A 16306-nucleotide genomic window follows, 5' to 3' on the forward strand; every position below is an offset into this window, starting at 1 on the left:
AGACGACCCAGAAGACGGCCAAGGGGGCCGGAGTGGCCTCCGTCGCAAAGGAGCTTCGGGCTGGACGTTCGAAGACAATGAGACACCCTCCTCCGCCGCCGAAGACGGCGATGGGGACGAGGAGGAAATACGTTCTCCCCCTGAAGGGGGAAAGAAGAAAAGGCCGACCTCCACGAATCTGGAAGCAGAAGCATCCAAGAGGGGGAAGAGTTCCCTCGCGGATAACTCCGCATGGGACGTCGACAGCAGCCCCGAGCCACGCCGCCGAAACAAGCCCCCGGCCGCATCATGAGTACTCAAAAGACTCTGACATATTATATTTGTCCTCTTCGGTTTGTAGTTTTAATGCGTTAAATCATGTGCGATCCTCATCAGGAGGTTCGCTGGATTCAAAGGCGATGGCCAGCGAGTCACCGCCAACCGCTCAATCTCCCACAGCCAAGGGCGGCGACGAGGTGCTATCCCAAAGGACCTTCCAGGGCCTGGGAAAGGTTCAAGAGGCTGTCCGGGTGGCACCAGAGGATGACCCTTCGGCCGCCAGACACCTGGGAGAGAAAACCCCCATGGAGACTGGCGATGGGGGCCGTGTCCAGTTCGAACCCCGGTCGACTGTGGTTTCGTAGACCTATACGGTTCCGGAATCCGGCAAGAAGCCTCCTCTAAGGGAAGGAGGTGTGCCTATTGCGCTGGTGACCTCTGTCTAGCCAGAGGCACCGGATAATCTTCTGGAAGCACTGCAAGGCGCTTCCATTGTGGAGGAACACCGTATCCTTATGGGTATGGTGGTTGAGAGGGTTCAGTCCGTCAAGAGCGGACTGACCGAAGCCTGCACCAGCCTACTGACCGGCTTTGAGGTAAGAGATGCGAAAGGAAAGATCATAGTATAGACAGTGTAGCCCCTGAGACAATGGCCGGTGTTCAGAAAGAAAAGCCGGACAGAGGATCAAGTAATTTTTGCAGGAAACTAACTAAATATGTCTTATGAACATAGGCGTCGCTGCTGGCCGCCACCTCTCATGCCGCTGAAGTCTCCGGACTAAAGCAGAGTCTGGAGCGGGCCGAAGAAGAGCTCTACCTTGTGAAAAGGCAGCTGGAGGACAAGCAAGGTATTTGGAGATTTGATGTATATTCGGAAAGAATAAACGATGTATGTTGATTGTAGTGCCATGATATTTGTAGGAGCGGCAACTGAGGTTGAAACCCTCAAGAAAGCGCTGGCCGAGGCCGAGGAGAGGGCGGCGAAGGAACGAGCCGTCCGGAAAAAGCATGAGGCCAGGGTTAGGGAGGTCCGGCAGGAGCTCCAGGATGCTTCGAAGAAATACGAGTCCTTGGAGCGTCAACATGCGGACCAAGAATCCGAACTTGAGAAGGCCCGCCAGAGCGCACAAGAGGCCCGGACCGAAGCTCAAGGCGCCCTCTAGGAAATCCAGGAGGCCAAAAAGATCACAACGGGTAAGGCTTTTATTATGCAAAGCAAGTACGTGAAGAAGAGATATCTCTTACTGACCCGGATTTGGAGTTCTCTAGGGGCGTTTGCAAATCTGCCGCGCAGTGTTTCTGACGCTGCTGAATTCTACCGAGCTGGAGAGGGGAGCTCGACGGAGAAGCTGTTCTGGTCACAATACCTTGTGCCAGAACATCCGGTGCCCTTGAGCGACCAGCTAAAACATCTGGTCGAACTGCATAGAGTGGCCGAACTGGCCATGAAGGACTTGATAGTCCGGCTGTGGCCAGCCGAACTTATCCCTAGCAGCTACTTTGATCTCGTGAAGCCGCTAGTCAACGCCTGCCCTCGACTTGATGACATCAAGCGGTCGGTTTGTCTCGAAGGTCCGCGGATGGCCTTCGGCCGTGTCAAGATGTAGTGGGAGAAGATGAATGCTGCCACGGTCGCGGCCGAAGGACCGCCCGTGGGCAAGGACTACCGCACACCCGTTTTTAGCAAAGTCCTTGAGGGATCCCGCATTGTGGCGGAGCAGTGTACGAAGCATGTAATCTTCGAGTGAATATTGTCGTGACCTTTAACAAGTTCGGCTATGTAATATAATGTTTGTTTAATATTTTACCTCGTGTGCGGCCGTGTTTATGAAATTTTGAGAGTTGGCCAGTCCTTGGCTTCAGCCCCCACGTAGGTAGTACGGGGGTGTTCGGGTTGGAATCTAAACACTCTTGATCCAATTTTTTTGGTCCTTGAAGGAGGTGTTCAGCGCAACGAACCAGGCAATCGGACTATATGGCTTTATCACCCTCACTTAGCCATAGGAGTTCTATAATGAAAATTTAGGTGCGGCCCCTAGTATCCGAACTAGGGTACTATAAACACCTGATCGGGTAAAAAGCCGATTCATTGCATAATGCGGAAAAAATCGCTAAAGATTTGAAACCTCTGAAGTGCTGACCGGCTCTAGCCGCATCATGACACACAGTTTTTGGCTTTCTCTACTGAGGTGCTCATCCGGATAAGCCAGTACACAATCGCAGTAGTTCTCCCTTTACTACCCTAGCCGATATAGCGAAACGTAAGGTAGTAAGCATAGGAGCTAGGCAACCCAACTATTGACCAAAGACATGATTCGGAGCCAATGATTATAATGCTAAATTCGGGGTGTCGAACTATGTTGTAGAAAGTGTTTGGACTTTGTTGTAGTATTGTGGGTCGCGATGAAGCCCCTGGCAGATTAAAGCGTACCAAAGTGTACGGTCACAACTTTGAGAAAAACCATCAAAGAAAAAAGGAAAAGGGGGAGTAAGCTAGTGCCGCAGAAGTTGGGCCGCAAAGTGTTTCCATTATAGTTTGATTAATACGGCAAAGCGTATTTGTACAAGTGGTGCGATAAGCACCCAGGCTATTTAACATGCCACAACCAAGGGAAAGCTATGTCTGGGTCCTGAAAGCAGGTAGAGTGATCGTTAAAGAGACCATCTAAGAATTCCCTTGTACGCCAATCCTTCTTGCCATCTTGGTGCATCCATCCTGCTGAGAGGACCGATGATCAGGTCCTCAGAGGAAACCTGCGGAAAAAAGACCTAAAAAGGATAAAAAGGAAGAATTGAAAGTATGTGTGTCCAGGAGCGGTCAAGCTGTAGTATGGATCACAACATAGAAATGCCTCCGTCTATGCCCTGGTATTTTGAGTGCGTAGTTATGTACGCGCGATACGAATGCCGCTTCTTGTTTGGGACTGGGACGGATGCCGGATTGCTAGTCGAGGTCTTGACGAGCTGGGTTGTCCTGCTGCAGAGCAGTCCGGATTCATTTGACAGTGTGCTCCTTGCTATGGAGGGAGTGTTCCATGTTTCCATTGACTGTTACGATGCCGCGTGGAACAAGCATCTTGAGCTTAAGATAAGCGTAGCGTGGCACAGCGTTGAAGTGTGCAAATGCGGTTCGTTCGAGTAGTGCATGATAGCCGCTACGAAAGGGGATGATATCGAAGATCAGCTCTTCACTTCGGAAGTTGTTTGGAGATCCGAAGACAACCTCTACTATGATTGAGCCCGTATAGCGGGCCTCTACACCTCGTATGACTCCTTTAAAGGTAGTCTTTGGGGGCTTAATTATTGATGGATTAATGCCCATTTTGTGCGATGTATCCTGATAGAGCAGATTCAGGCTGCTACCACCGTCCATGAGGACTCTCGTGAGGTGAAATCCATCAATGATTGGGTCGAGGACCAGTGCGGCTGACCCGCCATGATGGGTACTAGTCGGATGGTTCCTGCGATCAAAAATGATCGGGTAGGAAGACCACGGGTTGAACTATGGGGCGACTGGCTCCATCACATAGACGTCCCGGAGCGCGCGCTTGCATTCCCTCTTGGGGATGTGGGTAGCGTATATCATGTTTACCATTTTAACTTGGGGGAAACTTCTTCTGTCCCCCTGTGTTCGGTGGCCGGAGCTCCTCGTCATCTTCCTCGCTTTGTGACCCCTTCTCCTTGTTTTTGGCATTTAACTTGCCGACCTGTTTAAAAACCCAATAGTCTCTGTTGGTGTGATTGGCTGGTTTGTCAGGAGTGCCGTGTATCTGGCATGGGCGGTTGAGTATGCGGTCCAGGCTGGATGGGCCCGAGTTGTTCTTTTTGAACGGCTTCTTCCGCTGGCCGGAGCTGGAGCCACTGAATCCGGCATTGACCGCCGTATCGTCGGTATTATCATTGTTGTTTCGAGGCTTGTGTCTATTGCGTTGGGGCTTGCCATTGCTATTTTTGGCTTCCGCAGTGCCAGGTTCACTTGCACTGTTATTGCTATGGGCTAGCCAGCTATCTTCGCCCGCGCAAAAGCGGGTCATAAGTGTTGTAAGGGCTGCCATGGTCTTCGGCTTCTCTTGGCCGAGGTGTCGGGTGAGCCATTCATCACGGACGCTGTGTTTGAAGGCCACCAAGGCTTCGGCATCCGGGCAGTCGACAATCTAGTTCTTTTTAGTTAAGAACCTAGTCCAGAGTTTCCTGGCTGACTCTGCGGGCTGTTGAATTATGTGACTTAGGTCATCGGCATCCGGAGGTCGAACGTATGTACCTTGAAAGTTGTCAAGAAAGGCCTCTTCCAAGTCCTCCCAGCTGCCGATGGAGTTTTCAGGCAGACTATTCAACCAGTGTCGGGCTGGTCCTTTGAGTTCTAGTGGGAGGTATTTGATGGTGTGGAGATCCTTGCTGGGGGCCATATGAATGTGAAGAAGAAAATCCTCGATCCATACAGCGGGGTCTGTTGTCCCATCGTATGATTCGATGTTTACGGGTTTAAACCCTTCTGGGAATTCGTGCTCCATTACTTCGTCGATGAAGCAAAGTGGGTGAGCGGCGCCTCTATATCGTGCCACGTCGCGGCGTAGCTCAGATGGAGTCCGTCTGCGATTTTCGTCCCGGGCGTGAGTATGACTACTGCGTCCGACTAGATACCCGTTGTCACGTGTCAGGGCACGTCCCCGTGATCCATAGATAGACCTATTCTGACATGCTCTACTGTCCAGGTCCTACTGTAGGTCATATGTGTGTCCCTGAGTTGTTTTGCCTTTACGATGAGGTAGGGCAGGCTGGTGTTCGGCCTGAGTTGCCGCTTTATCCCGACCCCGTGCTGGTCAGTCAGCCGCGTTGCGCGATGATGGTGCAGGCTCCAGCGCCTCGTCATCGAACTAAGGTAGCAATTTGCGCTTTGGGTTACTTTTGGCTGGGCGCTTGAGGCCGTATTCCTCGGCTGCCAGGACATCAGTCCATCTATCATTGAGCAGATCTTGATCATCTTGAAGCTGCTGATGTTTCTTTTTCAGGCTCCTTGCAGGGGCTATTAACTGGCGCTTGAAGCAATCCTGTTCGAGAGGTTCATCAGGCATGATAAAGTCCTCGGTGCCGAGGATCGCCTCATCCTCGAAGAGCGGAAGATAATTACTGTCCTTCGAGTCTTCGTGTGTGGCCTGTTCACCAGGGCTAACTTGCCCGTCCTCCTGTTCATCTTGTTCGAAAGTTGCCTCAACGAGGTCTTCATTGTCTTCGGCACCGTCCGGAGTGTTATCTTCTCATGTGCCGGTGTTGATGTCTTTGCTGCGGCGTGGCTTAGAGCGGCACCGCTGACGCCGGTGCTTTGGTTGTATCTCGGGAGGTTTATCCTCAACTGGATCTTCCATGTCATCTCCGCTATTCTCTTTTGGTGCATCCACCATGTATATGTCATACGAGGAAGTGGCCGTCCAGCATCCAGTAAACAGCGGGTTTTGGCCCTCTTCTTCTCCGGCATCGTCGTCCAGACCATCGATGTCGTCGGAGCCGTAATCGAGCATGTCAGTTAAGTCTTTCACAATGGCTATTAAGTGGGCGGGCGTGGGAAGTGAAATTCGTCATTAGCCTCTAGTTCGAACCGGATATAATTCGGTCCTGAGTCCCCCACTAAGGAGAGTGTTTTTAATGAGTTTAGAACATTGCCTAAAGGCGAGTGCAGGAAAATGCCCGCAGAGCTGAATTCGACGATCGACGCCCAGTCAAGCTTGTCGTGCTCCGACGCACATGCTTCGGAACCTGTAGCCAGAAGCGTGTCCAAGGTACTGGCAACACAGATCTTACTTGAGGTTGGGTCTGTGCGCAGCTCCAACGCCGCTGAGTTTGTGGCCTCCGTGGCGGGGTTGAGCCTCCCATCCTCGGATGGTGTGACCTGCTCTGGATCTAGAGCCGAAGCAGTTGCAGGTTCTATCTCCAAGGTGTAGTTCAATGACAGATTTAGGCCATGTTCATCGTGGTGACAGGGAGTGGCTACTGCCGCGGTCTCGAACCCGTCGAAGATGATGTATCCATGGATGTCCATGACGTAGTTCAATCTTCCAAATCTGACCTGATGGCCAGGGGTGTAGCTATCGATCTGCTCTAGATGGCCAAGCGAGTTGGCACGCAGTGCGAAGCTGCCAAACACAAAGATCTGTCCGGGGAGGAAGGTTTCTTCCTAGATAATGTTGTTGTGGATGATTGGAGGGGCCATCGAACCTCTTGGCGACGGCACACCGGACCACTCAATGAAAGAACCAATGTCGGTGTCAAAACCCGTGGATCTCGGGTAGGGGGTCCCGAACTGTGTGTCTGAGGTTGATGGTAACAGGAGACATGGAAGATAATGTTTACCCAGGTTCGTGCCCTCTCGATGGAGGTAAAACCCTACGTCCTTCTAGGTTAATATTGATGAGTGTGGGGGGTTAGAAGAGTTGATCTACCACGAGATCGTAATGGCTAAAACCCTAGAAGTCTAGCCTATCTGATTATTCATGTCCTCCTCCAGCCTTCCGGTTTATATAGACACCGAGGGGGACTAGGGTTATACAAAGTCGGTTACAGAGAAAGAAATCTTCATATTGGGACGCCTAGCTTGCTCTCCACGCCAAGGAGAGTCACATCCGGACACGGGTGAGAGTCTTTGGTCTTGCGTCTTCACAGTCCATTAGTCCGGCCCACGTACCATAGTCCGGACGCCCGAGGAACCCCTAATCCAGGACTCCCTCATCCACCCCATCGTCGGGATCTTCGAGGTCCTCCTCCTCGGGTGTTCCTATGGGGCTATTCCGTTGTCCTATGGAGGCTTGAATGTCCTCTACGTGGTTACCATTATCGGAAATTTTGCAATTATCAATAGCACCAATGTTGTGTCCACTAGGGGCGCGTCGGTGCCTTTAGGCCATTGGCGTCAATGCCTTGAGGGATTCTTGAGTATCGACCATATAAATGTTATAAGTGGACATTGTGGTCCATTTTCCTGTATGAATTGTGGGCAAGGCTTCTCCAAGTGTGCCACCGACATGTTCATCCTTGTCGGTGGCTTCCTCGGACGCATAGTCAAGCACGTCGGTTAAGTCATCGACTGTGGCAACTAGGTAAGTGGTGGGTGGGATGTAAATTTCCTTGTCATCGTCTTTACATCCGATTTTCTCATAGACCAAGGTTTGGTTTTTCATGCTCTCTAATCTCTCAATAAGATTCAACATCTCATTAAAGTGATGCAGATGCTCAGAGGCCATAGCCTGACTCTAGGCCGGGCTGATCTGAAGGGTGATTTGTGAGTCACTTATTGGGACCTCGCTGTTCTGGTTGTTCGGGGTTGATTCCTCACTGACAATAGGGAACAGACCCAAGCTTGACGATGGGTCTGAGTTTGGACTCGATATGAGGTCAAGGTCCAATGAGGGGGCGAGGTCAACGCTAGAATCAAGGCTCGGCGTGTGATACGTCTCCAACGTATCTATAATTTATGAAGTATTCGCGCCATGTTTACAACAATTTTATATGGTTTTGGTATGATTTGAATGGAACTAACCCGCACTGATGTTGTTTTCAGAAGAACTACCGTGGTGTTTTTTTTGTGCAGACATAAAAGTTCTTGGAATGAGCTAAAACTTTTTGACGAGTTTTTGGAACAAAAGAGACCCTGGAAGCTTTGTGGGAGGACCAGAAGAGAAACGAGGTGGCCACAAGCCACTAGGGCGTGCTCAGGGGCTGATGGTGCCCATGTGGCTTGTGGGGCCATCGTAACCCCTTTTTCGCGTGATTCCAACGTTGAAAATTCATATAAATAGAGAAACCCCCAAAAATAATCCTAAAAGTTTGACTCCGCCGCCGCAAGCCTCTATACCAAAGAGATCCCATCTGGAGCCCTGCTTCGGCACCCCGCCAGAGGGGAAAATCATCACCGGAAGCCATATTCATCATCCCGGCGGTTACCATGACGAGGAGGGAGTAGTTCTCCCTCGGGGCTGAGGGTATGTACCAGTAGCTATGTGTGATCTCTCTCTCTCTCTCGTGTTCTTTATTTGGCATGATCTGGATGTACCTCGAGCTTTGTTAATACAGTTGGATCATATTGTGTTTCTGCTATCTAGTTGTGATGAATTGAGTTTTTACCTTTGAGGTTTATCTATGATCAAATTGAATACTTTTTGGATTTGAGAACACTTGATGTATGTCTTGCATGTGGATACCCATGGTGACAATGGGGTGTTTATTGATTCACTTGATATATGTTTAGGCAATCAACTTGCGGATTCCTGTGGTGACATTGGGGTAATCTAGGCATGGAGGTTGATGCACGTTTTTGTCCTTCTTTCTTCGGTTGAAACCTTGGGGCACTCCTTGAAGTTCTTTGTGTTGGATTGAATATTATGAATCTGAAATTGTTTGATGCATATCAAATAATCAACTCACAGATACTTGTGGTGACATTGGAGTATCTAGGTGACATTACAGTTGGTTGATGTGTATCATATGGTGTTATTTTAGTATGAACTCTAGGGCTGTTTTTGACACTTATAGAAATATCTCAATAGATTGATCGGAAAGGATAACTTTGAGGTGGTTTCGTACCCTACAAAAAATGTTGTCTTATGTTCTCTGCTTGATAAGAACTTTGGAGTAATTCTTTGTCACGCGTTGAGGGATTGTTATATGATTCAATTATGAAAGCATTGTTGAGAGATTGCACTAGTGAAAGTATGAACCCTAGACCTTCTTTCTAAGCATTGCAACACCAGTTGTGCTCCGTTTTATCACTTGCTGCCATGCTGTTTTTTTATTTTCAGATTACGAAAACCTATATATACTATCCATAATACACTTGTATCACCATCTTGATACGTCTGCAACGTATCTATAATTTTTTAATGTTCCATGCTATTAAAGTATCAATCTTGGATGTTTTATACTCATTTACTAGCAACTTTATATCATTTTTGGGACTAACCTATTGACATAGTGCCAAGTGCCAGTTGTTATTTTCTACTTGTTTTTTACGTTGCGGAATATCAATACCAAACGAAGTCCAAATGCAACGAAACTTTTTGGAGATTTTTTCTCGATAGAAGACACCCAGGGAGCCAAAGGAGCACATAGGAAGAGGCCCGTGGGGCCCACTAGGCACCAGGGCACGCCAGGAGGCCCAGGCACGCCCTAGTGGGTAGTGGAGCCGATGGGAAGCTTCTCCATCGACCTCCACCTCTATAAATACTCTAAAATCCCAAAAAAACCTAGGGGCGTCGACGAAACACTTTTCCAGTTGCCGTAAGTTCCAGAACCACGAGGTCCAATCTAAAGGCCTTTTCCAGCACTCTTTCGGAGGGGCAATGATCACGGAGGGGTTCTTCATCATCATTGTTGCCCCTCCAATGATGCATGAGTAGTTTACCATAGACCTACTGGTCCGTAGATAGTAGCTAGATGGCTTATTCTCTCTTTTTCATCTTCAATGCAATGTTCTCCTCGGTGTTCTTGGAGATCTATTTGATGTTATGACTTTTAGCGGTGTGTTTGTTGGGATCCGATCAATAGTGAGTTTATGATCAGATCTATCCATGAATATTATTTGAGTATTTGCTAAACTATTTTATGCATGATCTTTATAGCCTCGTATTTCATCTCCAAAACTTTGGTTTGGTTTGGCCAACAGGATTGAATTTTCTGGCCATCGTAAGAGGTGCTTTGTGATGGGTTCGATCCTGCGGTGCTCAATCTTAATGACAGAAAGAGACATGACACACATGTATCCTTGCTATTAAGGATAACAAGATGGGGTTTATTCCTACATGAATATATCTTATCTACATCATGTCATCATTCTTATTGCATTACTCTGTTTTTCCACCAACTTAATACACTAGATGCATGCTGGATAGTGGTCGATGTGTGGAGTAATAGTAGTAGATGCAGGCAAGAGTCGGTCTACTAATCTTGGACGTGATGCCTATATATATGACCATTACATTGGATATCATCATAATTATTTTCTTTTTTATCAATTGCCCAACAATAATTTGTTTACCCACCATATGTTATTTTCTTGAGAGAAGCCTCTAGTGAAATCTACGAGGTCTATTTCCTATCATATTGAATATAAGAATACATTGCTGCATTTTTATTTATTTATTCTACTTTGTGATTTAGTTAGATCTATTTATCCAGTCGCATACAATTTAATCTATCTCAATACCAAGGAGGGATTGAAAACCCCTCTTACGTGTTGGGTTGCAAGTTTTTGTTGTTTGTGTGTGCAGGTGTTGTTCATATAGTGTTTCTTGGTTCTCCTACTGGATTGATATCCTTGGTTTCATAACTAAGGGAAATATTTACCATTGTTGTGTTGCATCATCCCTCCTCTTCAGGGAATTACCAACGCCGATACAAGAAATCGGGAAGAATTTCTGGCGCCATTGCCAGGGAGACATCATCAACATCTATCAAGTGCCTATGGATTGTATCAGGGGGTATAAGCCATGGTAAAGTTAGAATACAGTAGGTATAATTCAATAATAAAATAAGAATGGGTTTGCAATAGTACTTGAAGTGGTGATTTGCTTTATTATACCAACGGATCTCATGAAGGTTTTGTTAAGTTTTGTATGATTAAAGTTTTCCAGTTTTGGGTGAGGTCACGATGGATGAAGGAATAAGGAGTGAAAAGAGCCTAAGCTTGGGGATGCCCATGGCACCCCAAGGTAATATTCAAGGAGAACCAAGCAACTACGTTTGGGGATGCCCCGGAAGGCATCCCCTCTTTCTTCTAACGACCATCGGTAATTTTACTTGGAGCTATATTTTTCTTCATCACATATCATGAGTTTTGCTTGGAGCGTCTTGTATTACATGAGTCTTTGCTTGTTTTGCTTTTTAGTTTGTCACAATCATCCTTGCTGGATAGACCTATTTGAGAGAGCCATAATGATGTTGTGATTAGTTAGAATTGCTCTATATGCTTCACTTAAATTTTATGAGCTATGGAATTTCTCTAGTACTTCACTTATATCTTGTTGAGCATGGTGGTGTTTTAACTTTGAAGAAATATTCTCTCATTCTTCACTTAGAGTATTTTGAGAATTAGTAGAATTTTGATGAAATATGCTCTCATGCTTCACTTAGATTATTTTGAGAATAAGAATTTTTTTAAAGAAATATCCTCTCATGCTTCACTTATATTATTTTGAGAGATGAAAATTTTGAAGAAATATTTATGCTCTCATTCTTCACTTAAATTTGTTTGAGAGCTTTTTATAAGCAATGGTAATATATGAACTTAGTCCCAAAGTGATAGATATTCAAGTGGAAAATAAAAACTATCATGAAGATCATTGGATATTAAAACTTGATTCCTTGTAATAGTTTTGCGATATGGAAATAGTAATATGTGAGTCATGTTGGTGGGTAATTATGCTTTAGTAAGAATATTGGTGTTAAGGTTTGTGATTCCCTATGCAAGCACGAAAGTCAATAGTTATGCAATGAAGTTACATCCTACTTGTGGTGCATTATTTGGTGTTAGTCATGTTTAATGCTCATTTATGATTGTTTCCGTTTCTTGGTTGGTTGCTTCTCAATCTATTTGCTTGTCTTTCCTCGTACTAAGCAGGAATATTGCTTGTGCATCCAAAATCCTAAACCAAGATGTGCCAAATGAGTCCATCGTACCTACCTATATGCAGTATTTCCATGTCATTCCAAGTAAATTGGTATGTGCCAGCTCTAATTTTCAAAGTGAATTTCCTTTTTGTGTGCCCGTACCACTCAAGAAGCGGCAAGGGGTGGCCCATATTTTCCATTCTAGGTATGTTATTCTCAAGATGAGTGTTTATTCACTACTCATTGCACGGGAGTGTGGCCGGTAATAGGGAATGCCCAGTCCGAAATGATGTTTTTTACTTTATGTTGTCGAATAATAAATTCCTTGGAAAGTGTTGGTATGGAAGGCAGCCGTGGATACAGCTAGCCATGGATTGTGAAAGAATGGTGGAAAAAGGAATAAACTTTATTTTATGTTTCGGAACCGCCTATGATTTACCTAGCATGGAAGATATTGGGAATTCACGGCCGTTTTCGTGGACAGGAAAAGCATGCCTCTCAAAACAATTTTATCTCTCAATTTAAGCTTTGAGCTCTAGCACCTCTACAAATCTCTACTTCCCTCTGTGAAGGGCCTATCTATTTACTTTTATGCAATTTTTGTTTTTATTTGAGTCTCCATCTTCTCTTATAAAGCACCAACTAGGGAACACTATTGCCATACTTGTGCATTGGATGTAGCTAATATTTGACTGTGTTTCATGAAGGGATCAATGATTGAGCATAATGGGCTAGGGATAGCTTTCTTTAGTGTTGATATTTTGAAAGACATGGTTGCTTGTTGATATGCTTGAGTATTGAGCTCTTCATGTCAAATTAGGGACTATTGCTTTGAATCATCTAAAGTCCAAATGTCCATGCTACAAAATAAAAGAATATGTGATGAATATGATGGGTAGCATTCCACATCAAAAGTTCTATTTTTATCATTTACCTACTTGAGGACAAGCAGGAATTAAGCTTGGGGATGCTGATACGTCTCCAACGTATCTATAATTTTTTATTGTTCCAATGCTATTAAAGTATCTATCTTGGATGTTTTATACTCATTTACTAGCAACTTTATATCATTTTTTGGGACTAACCTATTGACATAGTGACCAGTGCTAGCTACTGTTTTCTGCTTGTTTTTTACTTTGCAGAATATCCATACCAAACGAAGACCAAATGCCACAAAACTTTTTCAAGATTTTTTCTGGACAGAAGACACCCAAAGAGCCAAAGGAGTGCACGGGAGGAGGCCCGTGGGGGCCACTAGGCACCAGGGCGTGCCAGGGGGCCCAAGTGCGCCCTAGTGGGTAGTGGAGCCCACGGGAAGCTTCTCCATCGGCCTCCACCTCTATAAATACTCTAAAATCCCAAAAACCCTAGGGGAGTCGACGGAACACTTTTCTAGCCGCCGCAAGTTCCAAAACCACGAGATCCAATCTCGAGGGCTTTTCCGGCACTCTGTGGGAGGGGGCAATGATCACGGAGGGTTTCTTCATCATCCTTGTTGCCCCTCCGATGATGCATTAGTAGTTTACCATAGACCTACGGGCCCATAGGTAGTAGCTAGATGGCTTCTTCTCTCTTTTTGATCTTTAATACATTGTCCTCCTCGATGTTCTTGGAGATCTATTTGATGTAATGACCTTTTGTGGTGTGTTTGTGGGATCCGATGAATTGTGAGTTTATGATCAGATCTATCCATGAATATTATTTGAGTCTTTGTTGAACTCTTTTATTAATGATATTTATAGCCTCGTATTTCTTCTCTGAAACTTCGGTTTGGTTTGGCCAACTAGATTGATTTTTCTTGCCATGGGAAGAGGTGCTTTATGTTGGGTTTGATCTTGCGGTGCTCAATCTCAGTGACAGAAAGAGACATGACACACATGTATCGTTGCCATTAAGGATGACAACATGGCGTTTATTCCTAAATGAATGAATCTTGTCTACATCATGTCATCGTTCTTATTGCATTACTCTATTTTTCCATGAACTTATTACACTAGATGCATGCTGGATAGCGATCGATGTGTGGAGTAATAGTCGTAGATGCAGGAAGGAGTCTGTCTACCAATCTTGGACATGATGCCTATATACATGATCATTGCATTGGATATCGTCATAATTATTTGCTTTGTGTCAATTGCCCAATAGTAATTTGTTTACCCACGGTATGATATTTTCTTGAGAGAAGCCTCTAGTGAAATCTATGGCCCCCGAGTTTAATTCCTATGATATTAAATCTAAAAATACCTTGTTGTACTTTTTATTTATTTATTTTATTTTGTGTTTTAGTTAGATCTATTTATTTAATCTCATACAATTTAATCTATCTCAACATCAAGGAAGGATTGACAACCCCTGTTACGCGTTGGGTTGCAAGTTTTTGTTGTTTGTGTGCAGGTGATGTTTATATAGTGTTGCTTGGTTCTCCTATTGGATTGATAACCTTGGTTTCATAACTGAGGAAAATACTTACATTTGTTGGGTTGCATCGACCCCTCCTCTTCAGCAAGTTACCAATGCAGATACAAGCAATCACCTAGCTCCTTTACCCGCTTCCCCCGTATGATCCGCGCAGCATCTGCCCCCTTCTGCAGATCTTTGAGTACAACAGGAGCACCGTGGTGCTGATGGTGGGGAAGAACTGCTTTGCGATCGCCATGGACCGATTCCTGGGCATGCAGCTGCAGACCATCACCAGTGACTTCCAGAGGGTGTCCAAGATCCACGGCAAGCTGTACATCAGCCTCTTCGGCCTTGCAACGGATGCCCAGGCGCAGTTGGTCTCAAATCCTCGATTGGCGGTTACTGGTCGCTTGGCTGATCACCCCTGATTTGGTAGATTTCGTTGGTTTAGGGTTTGGGTTTGATGTGTATATGCTGCGTTACGTGTTTGTAGGTACCAGCGGCTAATGTTCAAGCATAAACTGTACCAGCTTCTAGAGGAGAGGGATAGGAAGCCTGAGACCTTGGCCAGCCTTGTCTCCGCCCTCCTCCACGAGAAAAGGTGAGAAAATTGTCGTCATGTTAAGAGTAGAAAACATGAACTAGCGCTCAACATGGGATGTAAATTTAGACTTACTGAATTTCATTGTGGCAACTGGTTGATTATGCGAGTAGCGTTCGTGTGCCTTGAATTGGGTTAATCTCCACATAATTTTGGATAAATAATTGATGATTGATGATATAGCTGGTGCTACAATTCGATATGTTACCCTCTGGTACATAGGTTAATATTTTGTGTTATGTTGATGTAATTATGCAATTCATCTTGTTGCAGTCTGATTCATAATAAATCATATTTTTGATTATATGAAATGTGTAGGATGTTTGCTTAGACATAGTATAACTTTTTTTCTTGTCCTTCTGTCTTATTACCACCCCTTGTATTTGCTGAACTATGGGACAGCTAACAGAGTTATTTCATGATATTGTGGCAACCTGGTTCATAAATCATATTTTTGATTGTCTGAAATGTGTAGATATAGTATGACTATTTTTTCCTTTCATCATGCCCTATTACCACCCCTTATGTTTGTTGAACTACGGGGACAACTAACAGAGTTATTCCATGATATTTATGTTTGGACCATTACTTCTGCCAACAAATTATTGTTGGGCTAGGTGAAAATGATTAGCCATTTATATGTACCATGGACTGCATTGGTGCCAAGTATGTATCATTTATCTTCATAACAAATTCTAAGCCAACCCAAGAAGAAAACAAAGCATCATCGCATGCCATTGAGGATGACCAGGAGTACTAGCACCCTTTCCGTCGATGCTCCCCGTCGCCGCCATTGTCATCGCTGCAGCTAAGGACGACTGCTGATGCTAACGCTACGAGCTACCCACATAACGACCATCAGGGTGTGTGCCCAGTCTGCATTGCTGCAGTTATATGCTGGCGAGCGTGTTGGTGTGTTGATAACCGAATCAGATTTCGAGCTAAGGTATTACTAGCAATTCCATGATTGTTTGTTGCCCTTGATGCACATCTTTGTAAAGTGCTTGATAAAAAATCTCGATGGAGATACATGCAATGCAGGTGATACCACAGACTAATGTCTCTTAGTATGAGCTCCGTGATAATTTTTTTTACTTTCTCAGTTTGTCTCAAGATTGATTGATACATTTATCATTACTACAATTTATCTTCCGTTCGTGTGTTTTCTGTGTAGAAGTTGGGTTTCGCCGATGACCTATAAGCATTAGGTTGGGGAAAAAGAACAAACCTTCTACAACTGACATAGTGTTATATTCTCCTAAAGAATGGGATATTTCGCCATCTAGATGGGGGGTAAAGAACAACATTCATCATTAGTACGTGAAGAGCCTATCCATTTTAAACCCCACCTATCATTTATGGACATCTTGGTTGTTCTTTCTAATTTTCTCATGTGCATGACACTCAAAATTGAGCTTTGGCATATAGTGTCTTATCTAATTCACTAAGCACAAG

General features: G+C 45.1%; 1 pseudogene; it reads left to right on the plus strand.

The window, feature by feature from the left end:
* The first annotated feature begins 398 nt into the window (after window positions 1–398).
* Window positions 399–15611, plus strand: LOC119283521 (annotated as a pseudogene).
* Window positions 15612–16306: the final 695 nt, after the last annotated feature.

Source organism: Triticum dicoccoides, chromosome 4A, assembly GCF_002162155.2.
Source record: "Triticum dicoccoides isolate Atlit2015 ecotype Zavitan chromosome 4A, WEW_v2.0, whole genome shotgun sequence".
Lineage (NCBI taxonomy): Eukaryota > Viridiplantae > Streptophyta > Magnoliopsida > Poales > Poaceae > Triticum > Triticum dicoccoides.